The sequence below is a fragment of the Pinus tabuliformis genome, chromosome 4_1 (assembly GCF_031772625.1).
Source record: "Pinus tabuliformis cultivar Carrire ecotype Pingquan chromosome 4_1, CPIR1, whole genome shotgun sequence".
In the NCBI taxonomy this organism is placed as follows: domain Eukaryota; kingdom Viridiplantae; phylum Streptophyta; class Pinopsida; order Pinales; family Pinaceae; genus Pinus; species Pinus tabuliformis.
This window is the reverse complement of record NC_142303.1, coordinates 520,221,941-520,233,246: the sequence shown is the minus strand read 5'-3', so window position 1 is coordinate 520,233,246 and position 11,306 is coordinate 520,221,941. Positions and strand designations below refer to the sequence as shown.

General features: G+C 33.1%; 1 pseudogene; it reads left to right on the top strand.

Moving 5' to 3' along the window:
• The first annotated feature begins 4,318 nt into the window (after window positions 1-4,318).
• On the top strand, window positions 4,319-9,529 carry LOC149176867 (chaperonin CPN60-2, mitochondrial pseudogene; annotated as a pseudogene).
• The last annotated feature ends 1,777 nt before the right edge of the window (window positions 9,530-11,306 follow it).

The window sequence follows — 11,306 nt, the reverse complement described above, 5'->3', positions numbered from 1 at the left end:
ATAATACTTGAAAGTTAACCAATTAAAACCACAATTTCCTACTTTACTTTGTCCCAAATCGATGAAAAGATAATGATTTCTGACCTATCAATAAATGATGCAAACGCAGGTTGTGCACTGTAAGATCAAATCCATACTTTGTACAAAATCGATGAAAAGATAGGTGAATTCTGACATATCAATAAATGATGCAAAGGTAGATTGTGCATTTACACAAAGATCAAATCCAAATTGTGCAACACGAATCGATTTGCTCACAGTGCTTTCGTTTGTAACATTATCGATATACTTTATTTCACTGACATTAAAATGCCAAAGACCTAATAAATCCCATTCGATCCACTGAATCATTAGTATGTTCGATGTGATGAATTTCCCGGCAAGTGAAGATACGGGCTTCACGCCACCACTATTTCTTTTAATTTGGATTCATTAATGTCTACGCACAACACAATCTTTCCGCCATATAATTGCAGAGTTAACGAGGTGATAGACGTGAAATAATGCATAATCTCGAGTCGTAGTTTTGATGTGCATCGCAGAAAATTGAGACAGGAGGCGAGAAGATCTTTATGTGTTCAGAGAACATGGTGGCTGGTGGAAATCTAGTCCGAGTCCCAACTGCTACAATGATAATGACATGAAATCCTTTTCATGGCATTTAATAAAACCATTTTCTGTCATGGTTGAACATCAGATTCTCTCATCGTCGATCTTTTTTCAAAACGGCACTGCTCTTAACCTTTCTGGTAGGGCGTGTTTGTTGGGCAATCTCCTTAGTCCTTGGCCTCTTGCTTGGTATGTAGGGGATGACCTTATTGTTTAGGTGGGTTGCAAGGGTTTCTGTATATAGTGGCAATTGGTTCTCTGGTTTCTGCCTGGCATTTTGGATGATATTTCTGTAGCCTTTTTCATCGGGGCATGTCCTAGGGCATGTGTTTTTATCGTGCCTCTCTCTACAGTGTGGAGGACTTTGTGGTTCTATGATGGACTGGTTAATGGCTGGATTTTTGCTTGGATGCAGTGTTCTGCATGGTGGACTGGTTTCTATGGTTCTAGGGGGTCGTTGAGGTCTGCGCATCTAAATTGTGGTGGAGCATCGGGTTCATCTTTGGAATGGTGCTTCTAGGACATGATTTAATGCATCGTAGCGTGCTTATAATGGTGTTGGCTTTCTTCAACTTAATGTTGTTGGTGTGGTTTTGGATGCACGGTTGTCTGGTTGTTGATGTGGTTTTGGATGCATGGCTGTCTTATGAGATTTTAATGCTCACTTGCATATCTTTCTATTTCTGTGATTTTGTCTTGGTCTAGCATTGTTATGTATCTTCCAATTTCAGAGATACTTTGATGTTTCGTTACACTGTTGGAGTGGTTCTCCATTATTGAGGTGTTGTTTAATGTTAACTAGAGGTTTTTATGAGTGATTCAAGTTCATATGATAGAGATTTTTTTTTGAGTGATTTGAGTTCATATGTCAGAGGTCTTTTGTTGTTAGAAATTAGACAGAGATCAGAGAGCGATTACACACAACACAAATCTCACTTGATACTTTTATTGATCACCACAGGTACAAATATATAAGACACAGATCACTGACTTCGACACAACTAGATCATCATTACAACTCACACATTGGAAACAAGAACTTCTAGACTGACTCCTCGTAACTCCTAATGACAACTACACATGACATGGAAGCATTACTTCCAACACCCTCCCTTAATGGTTACATGGACAACATTGAAAACAAATATTACAACAACAAAGATAATATGTATCATTGGTCTTCATCAACACTCACATCCACTCTGGATCTCGCAAACTTCGCTTTTGTTACTTGACTTCCATTTAAAACGTAACCGCCTCTAACCATCGTTGATGAAATTTGCAGGATCAACAATATTGACAACTCGGCTCGTTAGGGCTTTCGCGATAAGAGTCGTTAAGTAATGAACCATCCTATGGACCAACCACCATCTGTCGGATATTTCTCTTTTGGTTATCCGTTAGTTGATAGGATGGAGGTATGGATAATCAATGTGTGCAAGAGTTATCAAACAACTTGAACTTACACAAGAATTGATATTTTGGACACCGAGGCTTCCAGTTTAAGAACCACCAACCCTTTTTATAATCAAAATTACTAACACACAAGAATTGACGTTTCCGACACCGGGGCTTCCAGTGTAAGAACAACCAACCCTTTTTATGCCAACAAACATAAACTCACAACCCAAAATAAACACTGCCCATACAAACATCCATTGCCACAATAGACATTTTGATTTTTTGCTTTGGAGCCCTACATAAATATGTGCATGGAACCCTCTCTTTTTTTTCATCAACTTCGACAAAACTGAATTTTCGGCTTAACCCAAGGCGCTAGAAACATTTATTAATATTTCATTACCATTAAGAGATGCCCCTTCTGATATGCAAATCTACGCTTGCTTTTGCAACATCAAGCGACTCACAACTCTTTATTATACTTGTCGCTAATAGGATATAACGTATTTAGTTTTCCATTGACTTGCTATTAGTTTGTTTCAACTAAAAAAACATTACAAATTTTTGTAAAGTTTAACATTACAAATTAAATTTTGTTATTTTTTAATAATGTTTTCAATTATTTATTTTAAATCTCATTGGTTCATTGGTTCACCCTCTTGTTATGTAATAATTGTACTTCACTACCAATTGTACTCACCATCGAGAAGTTTTAATGAGATATGCAAAAAAAAAGAGTTTTAATGAGTTGTACTAACAGGTGGCTTGTTTGAATCGCTGACATATTTTCTCATACGGCTTGAACAGAGAGCAAGATAGACGACTAACAATTTTTTCAGCGGCTCCACGTCTGCATCATACGAAAACTACAAAATTCACATGCTTTAACTCATAATTCTACTCATTATTTATTATAAAATTAATATACTTCATAATAATTTAAATAAATTGCTCATAAATAACCTCCACTATCCTATAAAAACCCTATAAACTTAATGTACTTCATAATAATTTATATAAAACTCAACTGAATAACCATTTATTATCAACTAAAAATCTATTTATTTAATATAATTGTAACATAATTGTGGCCCAAATAAAAACTATTTTAGTCACTAGAGTTTTTTCATGATTGTATATAATATCTTATGAACACTTTGTTTTTTGGAAAGCTACTTTATTCATGGTTATGTTTCATTGATGTAAATCTCATTCATAGTATATAATGTTTAAGTTAAGAAAAACACCATCAACTTGATCAGATAGTACTTGCCTATGCATTTTAAAATTAGTGATGTTTCATGATGGGCTTCAATGCTTCAAATTCATTTGTAAATTAATTATGGGATATTTATTATGGGATATTTATTATTTGTCATATTTGTAAATATTGGAAAATAATTATAAAGATTTTTTTTTTTGAAAAATTAATTAATGTATCAAGTAAATTATAAATATATTTATATATAAAATAAAATAATTTTATATTAAACAAAATTTTTTGGTAGAAATCACATGAGAGAATTTTTTGGCCGACGTATTTCGAACCAATAAATATGGTTCATCATCAAGACTAGATATTATTTATATTATTTAAAAGTAAATAAAAAATTTTAATAAAAAAATCATATTACAAATTGATATTTATTCTAATTATATATATAATTGATTATGATTATATTTTGTGATAAATATTTAATATTTAATTATAAAAGTATTTTGTTTAATAAATATTTATTATTTAATATATATTATTTTAAAATAAATTTAAAAATAATCATTCATATTTTGATATTTTAAAATATATAAAAATTAAATATTTATAATAATTTTTTATTTTTTTTAAGAGTGAGCAAGTGCTTAATATATAAAATTAATGTTATGCATATTACTTTAATTTAGCTATATTTAATTTAGGCGGCAGGTACTTGCTACCATGTAGCTCTTGTTTTTAACAACCTTTTTTAATAAAAACATTCAACTGCCACGCTAAATATGAGTGGGGCTCCCAACATATGGCTATGACTTTTCAAGTTTGACGGAACCTTCAAACAATAGCACCGGGACTTCACATGTGAGCATACAACAATGACTGTTTGATTCAAAGGGGTGGATAATTCTTAATAATATATTATTATCTCATACCAAAAATTTTACCCGTGCATGAGCTAGACTCATGTCCTTCAATCTATGAATAGACCCGCCGCAATTTCTGAGTGATTCCACGCCATAACAAAATGGAAAAAAATAACGCTTTGGATTCCACCGTGGCCACTATGGAAACTTATAACAACATGAGGGGGAAATAATGGCCGCTTCTTCTACTTTTCTGCGACTAGCGACCAATCACCAAATCTTCTTCATGCAGCTATGCAAATCCGAGAGAAATCATCTTCATGTAGCAAGGTCCATCGAAAGTATGCAACATGTGTACTCCTTGGATGAGGAATTAAATTTTGCATGCAACGAGTGCTCCCCTGGAAATTTGAGTAAAACCATGGGGAAATAAGTTGAAAATATGACTTGAAAAAATAGATTTTTATTTTTTATTTTTACTTTTTTACTCTAAAAATGGTGAATCATCCCTTATGGTTGACATTATCATCTTGAATTCTATTGGTTCTTATAAAGTTGATTTTAGTTATACATTTTTGTATTGAAGCTCATTTTTTACCTCAAAATTAAACTTTATCTTAAAAATAGTTATCTTTATTTTATGTTTTTAATCAAATTATTTAATTTTAAAAAAATTCATATTATGAATTTAGGGTATATGATATTAATTTTAGTGATAATTAAAAATAAAAACGTATAATCACTTTTTAATATGAGGAAGACACATCATTCTTATACTAGAATATTTTAATGTAAAATTTATATAAATTGTTTGAATATTTATGTTAATTTATTTATTCAATATCAACTTTATGTGTGTGGTAATAATGATAAAAATTTTAATGTCTAAAAAGAAAAAGTAATTGAAAGTAGAACAATCTAATTATTTTGTTACAAGATTAATAAAACAAAGAGCCATTATTTGATTAATATAAAATTAATATATCATATTTTAATAATAATAATATGGTTTGAATAAAATATTTCAATATAACAATTAGTAATAAAATATTTAGATGTTTATATTAACTAAAAAATTTCAACGTGAACTATGTATATATTATATATGGTTTAAAAAATGGAAACAAACAAATTGTTATGGTTAAAACATTTCAAATTGTCATTCTATTCTACATTTTGACTTCTTTTGAGGTATATTTTTGGGTCATTTTTGTTTAAAATCCAACAATGATTTGTTAAATTGGTAAATTTAAGCTACGATAGTCCACACAATCCAGGTGGGCAATTGGATTTTAGAGTAGTTGAATGCATTTATGTATTAAAAAATGCAATTTAAATAATGAAAAATTATAGGGATCAAATCTCTCAAGAGTACAAATATTTTTTGAAGTTTTGCACTCTAATCAATTTGATTAAGATGGATATATATTGATTTAATCACATTTTGATGCTTGAGAAATTTAAAATTACTTATTGCAACTAGAGACCAACCCATTATAGTAGAGATGTTGTAATGCCTTGTTTAATATATATATCCAATTTAACCTTTTGACTTGGTCAAAACAAAATTAAAATTAAAATTAAAATTAAAATAAAATAAAAACATAGAATTAATAATTATAATTATAATTGAAATTGATAATTAGACCAACCTAGATCCATTTTAACATTCGATCTACCAAGGTCAAAGAGGGATCAAATCTCTTGATATGTAAATCTCTTTTCACTCTAAAAGAAGTTTGTATATCAAGAGATTTGATCCCTCTGTGTGCTTGGTAGATCTAGAGTTAAAATGGATCTAAGCTAGTTATATTAATGTCTTTTTCATTATATATAATATTTTGTTGTTTTAAAATATTAATCTAAATTTATCATAATTTCAAATTTATTAAGGATTAAGAAAAATCAATATATCCTTTAAAAAAATGTTTTTGATATCAAGATGTCCTTTAAGAACATATACTTTTGATTTTGATATGAACATGCCTTTTAAGAACATATACTTTTGATATCAATATGTCTTAAATTAAGAACAAATTTATCTGTGCTAATCGTGAATCAATATGTTTGTTTTAAAACATTAGTCTAAATTTATCATAATTTCAAATTTATTAAAGGTTAAAAAAATCAATATATCTTTAAAAAAATACTTTTGATATCAACATGTTCTTGAAGAACATATACTTTTGATATCAATATGTCCTTTAAGAACATATTTATTTGTGGTAATTGTGAATCAATCTGTCATTTAGTCTCTAACAAATAATTTCACTCACCCATCCAATTCGATTCCACTTCATCTAGCTACTCCTAAATGATTTAAACTTGCGAACAAATTGTCATTGAGAAACATATGCATAGAAAACAAGAATAAATATCAAGAATGGATGGTCTACGCTAGTTGATTGCCTTTGAAGCCCAACTATAATGGGATTACATTTTGTTTTATTGGAGGGTACGAATGTCATGATGAAAATGAGTGCTATTGTAGACAAGTACTAGAGGCAGCGGTAGTCCCTGTCGGGTAGTCAAGCCCAAACATGGTGAACAGTGGTTTTTTAAATTATAACTTTTAATTAGAATGAGCAACAACAAGCTTTAATTACAATGAAAAATACCTTTCTTTTCAATCTCTGTGGCATATTATATTAAGCTAAACATAGTGCTGAAGTAAGGTTTGTCTTAGGCGTATTCTAAAAATTTGTTGCTTATTTTTTGGTTGTATTTTAGGCAAATTAGCTTATTCTATGGTTTAGTTTTTATTGTTACACTTAGTGTTTAATCTCGAAGGTCACAACAAGGTAGGAAGCAAGAACCCATTGCACCAAAAAAACAAAACAATTCTCGAAATTAAGGAAGTAAAGCAAAAGATATCAGATTTGGTGTTGAATCCAGAGCTACAATGTTGCAAGGTGTGGAACAACTGGGAGATGTTGTAAAGGTGACAATGGGACCAAAGGGTCGCAATGTTGTTATTGAACAAAATTATGGTTCTCCAAAAGTAACAAAGGATGGTGTTATTGTGGCAAAACGTATTGAGTTCAGTGACAAGTTAAAGAATGGTTGTGCAAGTATTGTGAAGCAAGTTGTTGTGGTGAAGTAAAACTACAAGTGCAGACACAAACATTTCCTCTAGCCCGAAAGCAGGTATAACCACAAACAAGAAATTCTATGGAATATTTCCTTAGGATAGAACCAATTAAGAGGGCCTACCTCTTAGTATGCTTATCTCGTTTGATGATGGCCTCGCTTCCTTGCTCCAGCTATCTTCTGTTTCCTTCTATGAACAGTTGAAACAAGTCAACAATAGCAAACAACAACCATGATAATATAAAAATTGCAATTCAACCTACTTAACAAGTCAAGAAACATTAAGCCATAAACATGTGAGATGACATATTATGTAGGAAATCAATTGATAGTTGCATTTATATTAAATCAAGAAGAGATTACAACTATTTTCTTGACATTGTTGTTCTCCTACGACAATTCGGGTTCCCACACAGTTCCTTTAGCATTCCATGATGGCCTCAACAATAGTAGTCTTAAGGCTCTTCCCTATAGTCTTCACACTAAACCAAATTCACACTTCTCCCTCACCCAACTAGAGAGCTACAACTATGAATAACTTGCTTGATTACTCCAAGATCAAAACCTCAACCAGAGCATAATTAGAACTAAAAGCTAAGACTCGCTTGTGCTTGGGAAAAATGGAGGCTTATATAGCATGGATGGAAGAGATATGGTTCCTCTTCCCATGGGAGAAGGTCTTATCTCTTGAGGTAGTTCCATCCTAATAGGGGAAAGGAGCCTAGATTGACTTCCTTGACTCCATCTAGCCTAACTATTTACCATACTTCCATTACGAAGCTTCCAGAGCTGGAAGCTTCGACTCTTTATTTTAAAAACTTTCCAAAAGAGGATCGGCGTGACTAAAAAAAGGCTCAAGCACTCTGATTGGCGCTAGGGACAATTGTAATCCCTGCATATTGGCACAAGGAGGACATTGGTCATTAGCGTTGGTCTTGTAAACTGGGCAAAACAAAAGATTTTTGGGAAATGATGCAAAGGGGAATTCTTCTGCTCATGAAGAGGGATACAATGGGGGTTTCTTCATGATGGAAAGGCATGTAGGTTTCACTGTAGAGATCCTCCAGGATCATGGAACGGGGAGTATAGGGATAGTGACAAAATGATGTGTAACAATTGCTAATGCTAAAAATGATGTTGTAGGAGATGGCACTACCTGTGCGACCATCCTTACTCGTGCAATATTCACAGAAGGTTGTAAGTCAGTTGCACTGGGATGAATGCAATGGACTTGAGACGAGGCATTAGCATGGAAATTGATGCAGTTGTGGCACATTTGAAAAGTAGAGCAAGGATGATAAGCACATCTGAGGAAATTGTACAGGTAGGCACCATCTCAGCAAATGGTAAAAGGGAAATTGGTGAACTGATTGCCAAAGAAATGGAAAAAGTTGGAAAGGAGGGAGTCATAACTATTGCAGATGGGAAGACGTTGTATAATGAATTGGAGGTTGTTGAAGGAATGAAGCTAGACAGAGGTTATATATCTCTATATTTTATCACAAATGATAAGGCCCAAAAATGTGAATTAGAGAATCCTCTGATTCTGATACATGAAAAGAAAATTTCAAATTTGAATGCAGTTGTCTAAGCAATGGAGTTGGCCTTGAATAAGCAAAGAGCTCTTCTGATTGTTTCTTAGGATGTAGAGAGTGATGCACTAGCAACCCTAATTCTAAATAAAATTTGTGTAAAGCTCCAGGATTTGGAGAAAACAGAAAAGCCAACTTGGAGGATCTTGTTGTACTTACTGGTGATCAAATGATTACAAAAGAACTTGGCATGAAGCTTGAAAAGGTTGAAGCTGATATGTTTGGTTCAACAAAGAAGGTAAATGTATCGAAAGAAGGTAACTATATCAAAGGATGACACTATTATTCTTGATTGAGGTGGTGATAAGAAGGCTATAGAAGAAATATGTGAGCAGATTCGGGCTGCCATTGAAGCCAGCACAACAGACTATGATAAGGAAAAGTATCAGGAGAGGTTGGCAAAGCTTTCAGGAGGAGTTGCAGTTCTGAAGATTGGTGGAGCTAGTGAGGCAGAAGTAGGGGAGAAGAAGGACAGAGTTACAGATGCCTTGAATGCCACTAAGGCAACAGTAGAGCAGGGTATTGTGCCAGGAGGTGGCATTTCTCTTCTTTATGCGACAAAGGAGCTAGAAAAACATCAGACTGCTAACTTCGACCAAAATATTGGAGTGAAAATTATTCAGAATGCATTGAAGATGCCTGCATATATGATTGCTGCAAATGTCGGTGTCAAAGGTGCAGTGGTTGTTGGGAAATTACTGGAGCAAGATAATCTTGACCTTGGCTATGATGTTGCCAAAGACTTTCTTCTTTCTTCTTGAAATCCTATGTTTATTATTATACCATTTATTCAAAGACCATATTGTGCACATTAGAACAAGCTATCTGAGTTTTGGTGAAGAGCATGATAGAGGCATAGATAAAAGAAAATATACAAGAAATTTAATAAAGTAGCCAAGCCAATCAGCAACCTCTTGACAGTTCAATCCTTTCAAGGAATGTGAAACTCAGATCCAACGAGGACATGATGGATCAAATTAGAGGAACTGAGTTATTTGTAACTTATGGATCAAACAAGGATTTCAATTGCAAGAATATAAAACTATCTGACCTGTTACATAGTATTTAATTTTTCTTGTTGAGGTGTTTTTTTTAATAAAAATAATAATGAATGGTTTGAAATACTTAATTTCTCGAATAACCAACTTTGAGCATATTCAGCACGAAACATGCATTGTCTATAGAGATCGATTCTAAATCTCATTACCAAAGGATGCGACGGCTGCTAGACTTGGCCAAACGACAGGACGCAATGGATGACAGCCTTCCACTGACCAACAAGCCCCTCTAATACCAAGCAGAAGGCCATGGATTCCCCCCTTAGTGGTGGAGTAAAGCTTGCCTAGAATCGGAGTTACCACTACCACAGGATATCTAGAGACCAATAATTCTTCGGCAATTCTGCAACTATGGTAAAGGAAGTCTAGTAAAGACTGAGTTATTCCACCAGACGATGACAATCATGGTAAGAAAAATTATAACTAGAAAGAACTGGAAAGAACGTAAATGGAATTCTTCCTCTCAAGGATCAAACCCTTTCGTGCTTAACTAAGGAATTGAGAAACCACCAGGCTTCCGAAAAAGTTAACAACAATGCCAATTATTTTTGGAAACAAAGAAATAATTTTACACTTGGTTCTACGCAAAATCGCCATTGCAAATCATCATAGCTAAGAAACCATTGTATTCGTGTATCTAGAAGGAATGAGGAGTAAATTGATAGAAACCCTTTCAAATTACAATATTGGAGTTAACAAAAATCCTAACTAGGACAAACAAGAGAATCACTACCTGAGAATAGTATAAGTGATTTGAGCTTTTCTCCTGGAAAATTGAAGGAGAAATCAATACCCAAAATATAGCCTTATGTAAAAGACAAGCGTAAACGCAGATGTCACATACAAATATTATATAATCATCTAATATAAAGAACCCAAATGTCACATACAAAGATTACTAATCATCTAATATAAAGAACCACTTGTTTGACATTGGGCGCACAATTTTAAGACTTGTCTGATCTTGTGGGCCCATAGTCTTACCACTTGTTTATCTTGCAAACACCGAACATGCACGATGGACAACATGAAGCAGAGACACTCCTTTATTAAAGATGAAGGCAATTCCACGGGGGCTTCACTAAATGAACCTCTGTCATATCATGTGCGTTTGTGGCATACTAGACAATACCCCTAATTTGACTACATATTGGAAAATAACTCTAAAAATCACATTATTTAATCCGTTGCCAATACAAACCCAATACGCCTTCATAATTTAAAAGCCCCTACTTTCACTAGATATTGTAGGCACCCATTTTTTCATTAACAGTTTTTATACTCCTTTATATTTTTTCATTAACTTTAAGCTCCATTTTGTATACCTTCCAATATAAAAACCCTTTACCCCCAATATATTATGTCATTTTTCCCTCAATATATATGCCCGAATATGAACCCACATGGTATGGTATTGCTCTCCTAGTGAAGCCCCCGTGGGAAATTCCTAGTCTATGTTCTAGTTTCCTCTACTGGTTTT